Below are 13,876 nucleotides of genomic sequence, written 5' to 3'. Positions count from 1 at the left end.
CCACAATTTACTTGCACAATCACATAATAAGTGCAATCATAAACAAGAATAAAAGCAATGATAAATAAAAGACCATGTATTTCTGCTGTCACATCACATGTGAGCCCTTGTAATGCATACAGTGATTCTACATCACATACGACAGTTGCTTCGTCTTTATTCTTCATAAATGTCACTCCAGCTGTGAGTAAAATATCTAACATTATTTATTTCATGTAAAACGTAACATAATATTTTTGTAATATTCAATATAGTTTAATTAAACAGTCACTACTGCACTTATTAAATAACTCTACAAAGCACTCAGTACATTTATGCTAAGCAATTTCAATTTTTAGTTGTACAGAAGTTTAAAATAGAAACAGTATTTTCAGAATCTATAAGTACAATGTAACTTTGGCCATAGACAGAATTATCTGATGTAAAAAAAGATGTCGGTCAGTAACATGGCAGATATTGCACTGTTTTTGTGCAACATACAAATGGAATTTTTTTTTTTCCACAAGCAGAAATGTTAAAATTGGAAAAACAACAAACAAGTTTATCTAACGAGTAATATATTGTAAATACAAGGGTAAGTCAATTATCCATAAATTAGTTATAAAATTTTATAGTAATCAAATAGGAAACTTACAAGAACATGATTTTTTGACATAGTCTCCTTGTGTTTCAACATAGTTGGTCTATCGTTGTACAAGTTTCCTGATGCCCTCATAAAAGAAGGTTCTGGGTTGAGCTGCAAGCCAGAAATGCACCGCTTCTTTCACTGCTTCATCTGAGGTAAGTTGACAGTCCCTTAAAGGGGGTAGGATGTCAAACGGGATGACTTGGAGCAGGAGGAGCACCACAGGACATTTTAATTTCCACTGTCTATACTTTTACCAACCAATTTATAAAACTTTGTCAGCATGACCAGGAAGAATTCGGGGTTCACACTCATAGCAGTGGAAGTTCACACACATGACAAAATAATTTTTTTTTTACATTTGAAATTCCATCATTTTTTTCAGTTGCTGGTGGCAAAATTTGTTGCTATAGGTACACTTTTCTTCATAAGTAGGAGAGACTCTTCGATGAATTTTGCACAGCATACAAACCATACTTACAGGTGTATGAAACTCTAGAATTTATTTAATTTATCAAAAAATGAATAAGCTGTTACATTTTAAACTTCATGTTTAGATCAAACTCAAATTTTATAGTTAACTATCTCAATCTTTACCACATTTTTTAATAGATTTGGAAATTTCTAGAGTTTCATACACCTATACACCTGTAACTATGGTTTGTATGCTGTGCAAAATTCATCAAAGAATCTCTCCTAGTTCTGAAGAAAAGTGTGCCCATAGGAACAAATGCAGCCAATAATAAGTGAAAAACTGATGATATTTCAGATATAAAAAAATATTTTGTTGAGTTTTTGAACTTCCACTGCTAATCCTGAATCCTTCCTGGTCATACTGCAAAAGTTTTATAAATTTATTTGTAAAAGTATAGACAGTGGAAATAAAAATGTCCTGTAATGTCTTTCCTGCTCCAAGTCATCCCGTTTGATGTCCTACCCCCCTTAATGCCTGTTTGAGTGGACCAAACAAGTGATAGTCAGAAGGGGCAAGATCGGGACTATACGGAGGATGATCCAGTACTTCAACTTTTGAGTTTCTTGAGCATTTCAGCAGTGTGGGCAGCAGTATATGGACAGGCATAGTCATGCAACAACACAACACTTTTTGACAGCAATCCTCGGCATTTGCTTCAAACTGCAGGCTTTAGCCTGGCAGTAAGCATCTCACTGTAACATACACTGTTTACTGTTGTGCCCCTTTCCCCATAATGTTCCAGTACTGGACCTTGTGCATCTCAAAAAACCATAAGCATCAGTTTTCCTGCAGGCGGTTGGGTCTTGAACTTTTTCTTGCGTGACGAATTTGGATGTTTTCATTCCATACTCAGCCATTTACTCTCCGGCTCATAATTACGGATACATTTTTCATCACCAGTAATGATCCTGTCTAAGAAGCTGTCCCCTTCATTACCATAGTGATCCAAATGTTTTTTACAGATGTCCAAGTGCATTTGTTTATGCAACTGTGTGAGTTGTTTTGGGCCCATCTTACACAAACTTTATGAAATCCAAGTCTGTTTTGGATGATTTCGTAGGCAGAACCATGACTAATTTGCAGCCGATGTACCACATCATCAATAGTTAATTGCCTGTCATTTCATGTGAATGCTCAATTGTTTCTTCATTTGTGGCGATAAACGGTCATCTGGCTCCTTCATCGTGAGTAACACTTATGCGACAATTTTGGAAGTTTTCAATTCATTCGTAGATGCTCTGTTGTGGCAAAACACTGTTCCTGTACTGTACTGAAAGTCTTTGATGAATTTTGGCCCCTGATATGCCTTCCGACCACAAAATTTGGATCACTGAACATTGCTCTTCTTTGGTGCAAATAGACAGCAGAGCAGCCATGATTAACAACATGGCAGTGATAACGAAACTAACCTAGTAGCTTGGAAATTGCAAAGATATAACAACAAATAAACAAAGCGTGCATCATCAACATAAAAAGACAGTACTACCAAAATAAACAGAAATATAACTGAATTGTGAATAATAGTGATTTACCCTCGTATACAACTCACAAAGCATATTAGCTAAACAAATTTGCTCTTTTGTGCAGTCTAGCTGCAGCATCCAAATTGCAGTCAGTGTTCTAATGATGTACTAATTTAAGACTGAAATATGGATTACACCAATTGAAATTGGGTAAGAGGCCAAAATCCTTATTGGTATAAACAAAAATACATAAAAAAGTGGCTGTTTGCTGTATCTCTGAAAATGCTACAATCCTAGCCAGAGAGCTCAACCAATAAATTGGATAAATCATTGTTGACCTTCATGAATCAGTACCCCAGTTTGGAATAGCATAGTGCACCATCCAGGAAATGCATGTATCATGCCAATGGCGAGTCATGTTATGGCAGAACAGTTGAGATCTAGATAACTGTCAAAAATGTCATTAGTCAAATGCACAAATGTACAGACATATAGCATCTGTGTGTCATCCCCAGCACATGTCCCCTGCAGATATGGACATGGCTGTTAATTCTTTGATTCCAGTGCTTATGAAACTGTTTATTGAAGTGCAAGTAATGGACAAAGGGCTCAGACTAGAAGTGGACACGGGTGCAGCTGTGGCACTGCTGAACTCAAAAACTTACGTACACTTGGGATCTCCGGCATTATCTCCAGTTACTCAATGTCCTGTGAGTTACATCAAGCACCATAACCTAATTTTGGGGCAATTTAAGGCTCTCACTGAGTATAAATTGTGGTTCATTCCTTCAATTTGCTGGGCTGGTCAGTACTGTCAAGTCTTTCGCCACCAGTGCCCGCTGCACCTCCACTGTACACTGCCAGTGCAGTTCTACCACGTCACGATGCTAACAGTGCTCTTATTGCTGGTCCTCCCTTATGGTACTTTGCAGAGAGGGTAGGGGGAGGGGAGGGGGCAAGGGGAGTGGGCTCGGCACATGTCTGTGGCTGCACCAGTTCTGCCCCTATTCATCAGTTTCAGCCCAGAATCTCCTTCTGGTGCCACCATCATCACCTGCAGCGCCCACCACTGATGCCATGGAAGTGTCATCTGTCACTCCAACACATGCATCAGAGGAACGCCCTTTCACGAAGAGGGGAGGGGTGCAATAGCCCTATACACCTACACACCCCACATTCCTACCTGGATAAACGCCATGGCACCAGGCCACTGGCACACTACACTCAAATATTCTGCAAACAGTACCTCCACGGACCAGCCATCAGAGACTGCCCACAACTTGTGCACAGGGCATCACACCCACTGTGCTGTCTGCCGGAGCTCTCTTCTATATAAGGACAGTGTAGTAGGTGCCGATCCTCAGATTATGTTCTACTGCTTATTGTGCTGTATCTGTGTTTGTTGTTTACTTAATTGTGGATAAATAAGACCTTGTTCTTTGTGGCTGCACTATTGTTGTACCCAGCATCACAAAAGAAAACACACACACATTTACACAAGCACACACAAATGACCACTGTCGTTGGCCTCTGTGGGTAGACTGTGTGGTAACTTGCCTGATGAGAGCATCAGCACAGTGGTGGGAGTAAGGAGGAGGCGGGGAGCAGGAAGGAGGGCAAAGATCGGAATGGGGGATGATGTAGTGCTGCTTGTGTGAGCATGCAGGGATTTGGTGGGGACAGGGAAGGGGCTGCTGGGTGTTGTCATGATATGTGAGGATGGTTTTAGGTTGAGTCTGACTGATAGGGTGGCAAAAAGTGTTTCATTATAGGGACCGGGAGAAGGAGAGAAATCTTTAACAAATCCAGTATGATTGAAGTTGAGAGTGGGATTAAAAATAAGGCCTTTGGAAAGGAGTGTTACTTCTGTGGGACTAAGGCTTTTGGAGAAAAGGTTCGTGGCTGTTTTGGGTCTCTGTATGTTCTGCATTCTGTATGGTGGTGAGAGGGTCCTCCATAGTGGACGATAAAAAAATATGCAAAACAATGTAAAATACATAAAAGTGTGGGAAAAACTCATAAAACTACATAGAAATATGCAGAAAAAAACTTTGTGGACAGAATGGATGATGGAGGGGCGGCAGGGGGAGGGGTGAAACCTTAGGGAGTAAGGCCAGTAGTGAAAGGCATAAACAAACTAAGAACTCCTCTCCATTGCCCCATAGGAACCCCCTGTTAACATTCCAGAATTTCTTAAGCTTAAACCTTGCCTCACCAACATTCCCCAAATCCCTGAAAATGGGAACCAACCTCACCATTGCAGAAAGAACTGCAATCCACAACCTAAAAACTGATATCAACCTTATAATCTTATCTGCCAACAAAGGCTCCATCACCATGTTTTCGAACTGCAGCTATTACCTGGTTGAAGAACTGTCAAATTCATCCACCTACAAACCCTGTCACAGTGGCCATAAACCAACAATAGGATCTCCTCTCCCTCCTCAACCTCTCCCCATGGTCTACCTCATTCCTCAATCGGTAACACTACCCACACTCCTACCTTCTACATACTTCGTAAAGTCCATAAACCTAACCATCCAGTACACCCCATTGTGTCTGGTTACTGCCCCCACTGAGAGAATCTCTACTCTCACAGAACAACATCTTTAGCCTATTACCTGTAACCTACCTTACTATACAAAAGACGCCAGCCATTTCCTCCATCTGCTGTCCACAGTTACTGTTACTTTACCACATGCCTCCCTGCTCAGCACTGTTGATCCCACCTACTCTACACACATCCCCAATGCCCATAGCCTTGCTGCTATTGAACACTACTTTCCCTACGCCCAAATGACTCCACACCTATAACCTCTTTCATGGTCACTCTGACCAACTATATTATCACCCAAAATTACTTCTCCTTTGATGGCATCACATATAACAAATCAAATCTATGGTACAGCAATGAGCACCATCTTGTTGTTGAAGTTGCGGTCCTGAGTCCCGAGACTGGTTTGATGCAGCTCTCCATGCTAAGCTATCCTGTGCAAGCTTATTCATCTCCCAGTACCTACTGCAACCTACATCTTCTGAATCTGAGTTGTGTATTCATCTCTTGGTTTCCCTCTACGGTTTTTACCTTCCACGCTGCCCTCCAATACTAAATTGGTGATCCCTTGATGCCTCAAAACATGTCCTACCAACTGATCCCTTCTTCTAGTCAAGTTGTGCCACAAACTTCTCTTCTCCTCAATCCTATTCAATACCTCCTCATTAGTTACGTGATCTACCCATCTAATCTTCAGCATTCTTCTGTACCACCACATTTCGAAAACTTCTATTCTCTTCTTGTCTAAACTATTTATCATCCATGTTTCACTTCCATACATGGCTACACTCCATACAAATACTTTCAGAAACGACTTCCTGACACTTAAATCTATACTCGATGTTAACAAATTTCTCTTCTTCAGAAACGCTTTCCTTGCCATTGCCAGTCTACATTTTATATCCTCTCTACTTCGACCATCATCAGTTATTTTGCTCCCCAAATAGCAAAACTCATTTACTACTTTAAGTGTCTCATTTCCTAATCTAATTCCCTCAGAATCACCCAACTTAATTCGACAATATTCTACTATCCTCGTTATGCTTTTGTTGATGTTCATCTTATATCCTCCTTTAAGACACTGTCCATTCCATTCAACTGCTCTTCCAAATCCTTTGCTGTCTCTGACAGAATTACAATGTCATCGGCAAACCTCAATGTTTTTATGTCTTCTCCATGCATTTTAATATCTACTCCGAATTTTTCTTTTGTTTCCTTTACTGCTCGCTCAATATACAGATTGAATAACATCAGGGAGAGGCTACAACCCTGTCTCACTCCCTTCCCAACCACTGCTTCCCTTTCATGTCCCTCGACTCTTATAACTGCCATCTGGTTTTTTGTGTACAAATTGTAAATAGCCTTTCGCTCCCTGTATTTTACCCCTGCCACCTTTAGAATTTGAAAGAGAGTATTCCAGTCAACATTGTCGTAGGGTCAGTATTGCCTCATGTGTTCCAATATTTCTACGGAATCCAAACTGATCTTCACCGAGGTCGGCTTCTACCAGTTTTTCATTCGTCTGTAAAGAATTCGCATTAGTATTTTGCAGTTGTGACTTATTAAACTGATAGTTCAGTAATTTTCACATCTGTCAACACCTGCTTGCTTTGGGATTGGAATTATAATATTCTTCTTGAAGTCTGAGGGTATTTCACCTGTCTTATACATCTTGCTCACCAGACGATAGAGTTTTGTCAGGACTGGCTCTCCCAAGGCCGTCAGTAGTTCCAATGGAATGTTGTCTACTCCTGGGGCCTTGTTTTGACTCATGTCTTTCAGTGCTCTGTCAAACTATTCATGCAGTATCATAACTCCCATTTCATCTTCATCTACATCCTCTAACATTTCCATAATATTGCCCTCAAGTACATCGCCCTTGTATAGACTCCTGCCACCTTTCTGCTTTCCCTTCTTTGCTTAGAACTGGGTTTCCATCTGAGCTCTTGATATTCATACAAGTGGCTCTCTTTTCTCCAAAGGTCTCTTTAATCACCAGATAGGGCAGAACTCTATATGAAAGAGGCATTCCCGGTGCAAACAAATGAAATTGAAATCCTACTCACCTCACCATCTGCAATTAAGAAAATAATAAATTCACTTAAGAATAAAAACTCACATGGAACTGATGGTATCTCCAATAGAATACTAAAATCTTGTCCACACCTGATGAGTCGAGTTCTTAGCCACATATGTAATAGCTCATTGAATCAGAGAATATTTCCTGACAGATTGAAATATGCCATAGTTAAACCCTTGTATAAAAAAGGTGACAAGACAGACATCAACAATTATCGTCCTATTTCACTTCTGACATCCTTCTCAAAAGTGTTTGAAAAAGTAATGTACTCAAGAGTAACTTTACACATCAGTGGGAATAACATTTTAACAAAATGTCAGTTCAGTTTTCAGAAAGGTGTTTCAACAGATAGTGCTATACATGCTTTCACTGATCAAATTTTAAATGCTCTGGATAGTAGAACATCACCAATTGGGATTTTCTGTGATCTCTATAAGGCTTTTGATTGTGTGGATCATGAAATCCTCTTAGATAAGCTGAAGTACTATGGAATGAATGGTTCAGTACACAGATGGTTCACTTCATATTTAACTGGTAGAATGCAGAAGGTTGAAACAGTAAACCCACATAGTACACAAAGGGCATCAGATTATTCAGACTGGGGATGTATCAAGAATGGGGTACCACAGGGTTCTGTCTTGGGGCCTTTATTGTTTTTAATATATGTTAATGACTTGCCTAATTATATTCATGAAGATGCAAACTTGGTTCTCTTTGCAGATGACACAAGTATTGTAATCAAGCCTAAAAAGCAAGAATCAGCTGAGGAAAATACAAATATGTTTTTCAAAGAGTTATTAGGTGGTTTTCTGCAAATGGACTTTCATTGAACTTTGAAAAAACACTGTACATACAGTTCAGTACAGGGAAAGGCATAATAACGGAAATAAATATAGAGTGTGGGGAAAAATCTTTAGCTAAAGCAGATTGTTCAAAATTTCTGGGTGTCAGTATTGATCAGAATTTAAACTGGAAGACACACATTGACAATCTACTGAAACGAGTAGATAACCTATTCATGGGCCATTTAGAGCATGACAGTTATGAGACCGCCAGGCGAGCATGAGTGCTCATGCTCGCTTGCTGCATGGGCAGTGAGTGCTCAGGGTAAAATGGGATGGTCAGACGTCACTATGTAGTGCGGGAAAAGTGCAAACTGTGTGCTTTCTTCACAGAAATGGCTGCTTGTTTAGTTCACCGTACCCTTAGATGTAACTATATACACTTAATGACACAGTGCTTAAAGTGGAGAGTAACTCTTTTTAAATTGATAAAAAGTAGCGTTGTGGCCAAATTATGAACTTCAAAGAGAAGGTCAGACACAGTAACTTCAACTTACAAGTTATCAATGCAGGATGCCTCATCACAGCTAGATATTATACACGTATAGTGTCACAGGGAGCTGCATGATAAATTTCGTAATAAGTCTTGTAGATTCACATAAAATTTTTAGTCAAAACCAATTACCATGACCACTTAAGTCTGCAGCTACTCCACAGTAAAGAGAACAAAGACTATCCCCAGAAGCTCATTCACAGACTGCAACTTTATAGGTTATCTTCAAATTAGCAGTGCTCAGACATAGATGCTTTAGTGAAATGCAAAATTAGTATAACTGATTGACATCCAGTATTTTTATTTTTAATGTGTGAATAACATTGTCACAAAATACATGTTGATGTCAGTTTAAACTTCATCCAAACATTCTTAAGTATTATCTGGTTCCGTACTTAGCTGTCCCGTATTCTTTGCCTCGTCAACTGAAAGAAATGTAAGTTTCATTTCACTGTGATATCTCATCAATGCAACCATCTTAGGAAATAAATCCATCATGAAGGCTTTAATTAGCCACCATGAAGTGATACATCCCTGTAGAACTAACAATAGTAACTACAGAATAGACTCACTGACAATAGTTTCTCACACTGAGCTGCCTTGTTCCGATTCCTTCTTGCGCCCCTCCCCTCCCCTTCCCCCCACAATTACTCATTGTCAGTCAGCTGACCGCTCACTGCTTAAAGGTATGAATGTGAGCCAGCTGGCACAAGCAGAGCAGTGAACAGGCCTGATCTAAAGGAATCCTTCATAACCACCCAGGATCCCAAACCCCTCACCTGGTCAAGATTCATTTACAACATCTTTGTGATATGGACTGAAGGTGAAGACACTTTATCCACATTCCATCAGAACCTGAATACTTTCTCCCCCATTCACTTTATATGGTCCTCCTCAACCCAAAAAGCCACCTTCCTCGATGTTGACCTCCACCTCAAGGATGGTTACTTCAGTACCTCTGTCCATATAAAACCTACCAACCACCAGCAATACCTCCACATCAACAGCTGCCTCCCATTCCATACCAAGAAGTTCCTCCCACACAACCAATCCCCCCATCATCATCACATCCACAGTGATGAGCAGCCCCCCTCCGAATATATCAGGTGTCTCCCTGAGGCCTTCGCAGACAAAAATTACCCACCTAATCTAGCAAAGAAACAGATCTCCAGTGCCTTACCTCTCCAGTCACCCACCACCTCCCACATACTCATCATCCAGCCACAAAGAAGTGCTCCCCTGACGACTCAGCATCGCCCAGGACTGCAGTAACTGAATTATCAATAGGGTTTTGACTGCCTCTCATTTTGTCCTGAAATTAGGAATAGCCTACACACTATCCTTCCCATCCCTCCAACAATGGTCTACTGGCACCCACCAAACCTAAACAATATGCTTGCCCATCCATACTCCACCTCTGCCTCAACCCCTTCTTCATGGCTCATATCCCTGAATATATACCTAAACGCAACGTCTTTCCCATACATCCTCCCACCACCACCACAGTCATCTCCTATCCCATCAACGGCAGGGCTACCTGTGAAAGCAGTCACGGGATCTACAAACTAATCTACAACCACTGTGCTGCTTTCTGTGTGTGCACAATGACTAACAAACTGTCTGTCCATATAAATAGCCATCGACAAACTGTGCCCAAGAGACAGTTGGACCATCCAGTTACAGAATATGCTGCCATCCACACATTGCTTCATTTCAACAATTGCTTCACAGCATGCACCATTAGGATACCTCCTATCAATAACAACTTTTCTGAATTGCGCAAGTGGGACCTCTCCCTGCAATATAGCCTTTGTTTCCAGAATCCCCCTGGCCTCTACCTTTTCTAGTCCCAGTCCTCCACTTACCTATCCCCTTCCCTGCCCCTGCTCCATCACACCACAGCCTTCTATTCCACCAATGCACCCACAGTTCTTTTCTCCTTCTTTATTTCTCTCCTCCTCCACTCCCCTTCCTCCCCCCCCCCCCCCCCTCCCAAACCTAGCAGCCCTAACCTGTTTCCACCACACCCCTGCATGCTCCCGCAATCAGCATTACAGCTTCCCTCACCCCACTCTGCTATCATCCCCTCCGCATCCCATCCCATATCTCATTCTAATAGCTAACATCTGATTGCTGTTCCAATCAGGCACAGTTACAACTCAGAGCAGCCAGAGACAGTGGTCATGTGGGTCTGAGTTGTGCTTGTGGGAATGTGTCTGTTTTCTACCTCAGAAGAAGGCCTTTTGGCCAAAAGCTAAAATGTACAGTCTTAGTCTGGTACCCGCGCGCCGCGGAATTGAATCCCCGCCTGACGTCATGGACGTCGGAGACCAATAGAGGTCTCTGCACCATCGTGCTGTACGCTGTGGCGGCGCGCGCCTCCTGGCCCGCATTTAGTCAGGGCACCACAGTAGAACACGTGGTTGCAACGGCCAATAGCGGCGTCCCCAATAGAGTACTTAAGCACCTGCCTGTCGCTCAGCCTGCCAGTCTAACCTTGTGTACATCACAGTACATATTGCCTCGGATTAGACAGTGTATTTACTTTCATGTTTTCTTTACGAGTGGACGTGGTTGTCTTATTTGGTTTTCTTGACTCTGTTGTTCCATTCTTGTTGTTGTTGTCATAAGGTCCTTCGTTGGTCATGTCCGTCCTCTCCTGTTGTGTTGTTGTTCGTGGGCCGCTCTGTGGGTCCCGCCACATTTCAGTCACTTCAACCCTCTGACTGTTCCGATCGCCGTTGCAACACTTGTCATTGTGCCTGTCTGCAATTCAACAGCTCCTCTACATGGTGAATAGCAGTCAATCATTTTCAAAATTTTGTTGTCATTCCATCCTGGACTTTCCATTCTTTGTTTTTGACAATGTCGACTGGAGTACACATTTTAAAATTTTGAAGGTAGCAGAGATAAAATACAGTGAGTGAAAAGTTATTTACAAATTGTACAGAAACCAGACTGTAGTTATAAGAGTCAAATGAAACATGAAAGAGAAGCACTAATTGAGAAGGAGTGAAACAAGGTTATAGCCTATCCCCCAAGTTATTCAATTTGGACACTGAACAAGCTGTAAATGAAATTAAAGAAAATTTGAAGTAGGAATTAAAGTTCAGGGAGAAAATGTAAATCAGGAAACAAAACACTAAAGTATTAGACAAGTTTTGCTACCTGGACAGCAAAATAACTGATAATGACCGGTTGTAAAATGCAGACTGAAAATAGCACAAAATTCCTTCTGAAAAAGAGAAATTTATTAACATCTAATCTACTTTTAAATATTGGGAAATCTTTTCTGAAGGTGGATTCTAGTCCCTGTACACTCCATCATACAGTGCTTCTCTCTCCCAAGCCGCACATTGCTACCGCTTCCCCTTCCCTGCCCCATCGAGACTGCTGCTTCCATCCCATGTGATAGTTGCATTCTGCTGGAGTCGGCAGTCGTGTGTGTGAAGTGTGCTTGTGTGTGTGAATGAATGGTATGTGTTTCTTTTTTTCTGACACAGGCTGTGGCCAAAACCGTCAAATGGGAACACCACTGTTTCGAGCTATTACCAATTCATCGTCAGACAAACCATTTAAAAGCAAACAAAATGCAACTCGTAAGTGACTAAGAAACTAAACTGGAAACGAAAATAACTTCTATATACAACTATACGTACTTGAATACATTATATGGTAACCCATCAACTAAGCAGACTCAAGACAGGCACTCATATATCTGTGCTCTGATTGTCATAACTGAAAGCTACAGTTAACTACATAATGGTATGAAATTGCTAAATCTTAAATTACAAATATAAGGTTAAAAATATGAACAATATAAAAAAATGCTGTGAATGATGTGAAAGCAAGCGAAAAAAATCACTTAACTACTGGTGTAGATGAGTTAGACGAGAACTAGAAGCAGAATAGATTATGTATGCTTGCCGAGGCAATCTGTGGTTGGCAAGCTGTTCACTGACAGGCAAGCTCTATAAACCAACTGATAAATAAAGTTAAGTGTAAACTGCACAAAAGGCAACACTACAAAGGTAAAACGAAAATACAGGGAGAAGACACACTGTAAAAGATCAGAAAATATTTTGAAACATGCTTTGTTACATAAATTGCTTAATTCATTTAACAACTGCTGTGGATACTTTTTTAATTGCTTAAAGTTTCAAGCTCTTCAAATGTACCAAATAAATGCATCCACTGAGAATATAATGACAGATATCAAGTTGTTGATCTATGCAACAATGCCATAATGTTCCCAGCTGACTGTTGGATGATTAAAATCTTCTCCAATGGTGACAATATGACTAGGGAATGCAGAAGCAATCTTGCATGTTCTCTAAAGTTTTCAGGGGCAATCTTGAAGATACGATAAAATACAGAGCCAGGATCATTACGTATCTTGGTCTGTTTTTCTAAAGACTTCACAGTACTCGCCCCCATCACAGAACCGATGACAACCTCTGGATCAAATAGCTCCCTTTATACTGTACCATCAGCTATAAGAGGTTTCACTAGATGCATTCCCCTGTCCTGATGGAGGCAGAAGAACTGTCAATGTTTACTTGTGAGTGGCAGTAAGCAGCACGGTTCAGTGCTCCTGGGGAGCTAGACTGCAGTGGACGTATTCTAGCACTCATGCTGAGAGTTGTCATGTGCTCAGTCATTAGTTGCCCACACCAGCTGTATGCTGAGTTATTGTCATTCACACATCCCCCAGGGCACAGGTGCTATGCTTCTCATAGTTCTATTTGCACGGCGAGTTAGTCCCATTCACAGAGTTCTTTTCCCCAGTTGTTACCAAGTCTCCGATCGAGTCAAGTAGTGGTCTAGTCATGCCTTCTGCAGTTACTAAACCCTTGTATGAATGAAACAATGTTGTGTCTTGCCCATATGGACTGAACCCAAGAACAGTGGAGTAATTTCCTGTTTATGAATGAGTCGTGGATTACCCTGGAGAGTGAGGATTGTGAAGAGTGTGGTCCACAAGGCTGATATGTTGAAATGGTTGTTTTGCAAATAGATGTGGGATCCAACTGATGGTTCACAATGTCTGATCACATGGGGCTATCCTGGTGGACAAATGCCTGAAATATGAGCACACTATAGTGCCCAGTTCACTTCCTAGACTTAAACTGACTGAACATGAATGGGATGCACTAAGCTAACAGATTAAAGCCCTAATAGTACCATCACAGACTACTGGTGACTGCCAATGGGCAGTTGTTCATTTGTGGGCTATCCAAAATTGTAGGACATGATAATCTTCAGCAAAATTCTGACAATTTTTCAGGCAAAGAATGTGAAATGTGGACACTATAATGAATAAACATAGTGTTCAGGAGTGATT

At 41.0% G+C, this 13,876-nt stretch overlaps 1 protein-coding gene across 4 annotated transcripts in view; it reads right to left on the bottom strand.

Annotated features, from left to right (window-relative positions):
• Window positions 1-13,876, bottom strand: part of LOC126272502 (uncharacterized) — a 139,118-nt gene that overhangs the window by 36,718 nt on the left and 88,524 nt on the right. The gene's annotated exons all lie outside the window — the stretch shown is intronic.

Source organism: Schistocerca gregaria, chromosome 5 (assembly GCF_023897955.1).
Source record: "Schistocerca gregaria isolate iqSchGreg1 chromosome 5, iqSchGreg1.2, whole genome shotgun sequence".
In the NCBI taxonomy this organism is placed as follows: Eukaryota; Metazoa; Arthropoda; class Insecta; order Orthoptera; family Acrididae; genus Schistocerca; species Schistocerca gregaria.
Note: the sequence above shows the minus strand (reverse complement) of the source record. Positions and strands in the feature narration are given on the sequence as shown.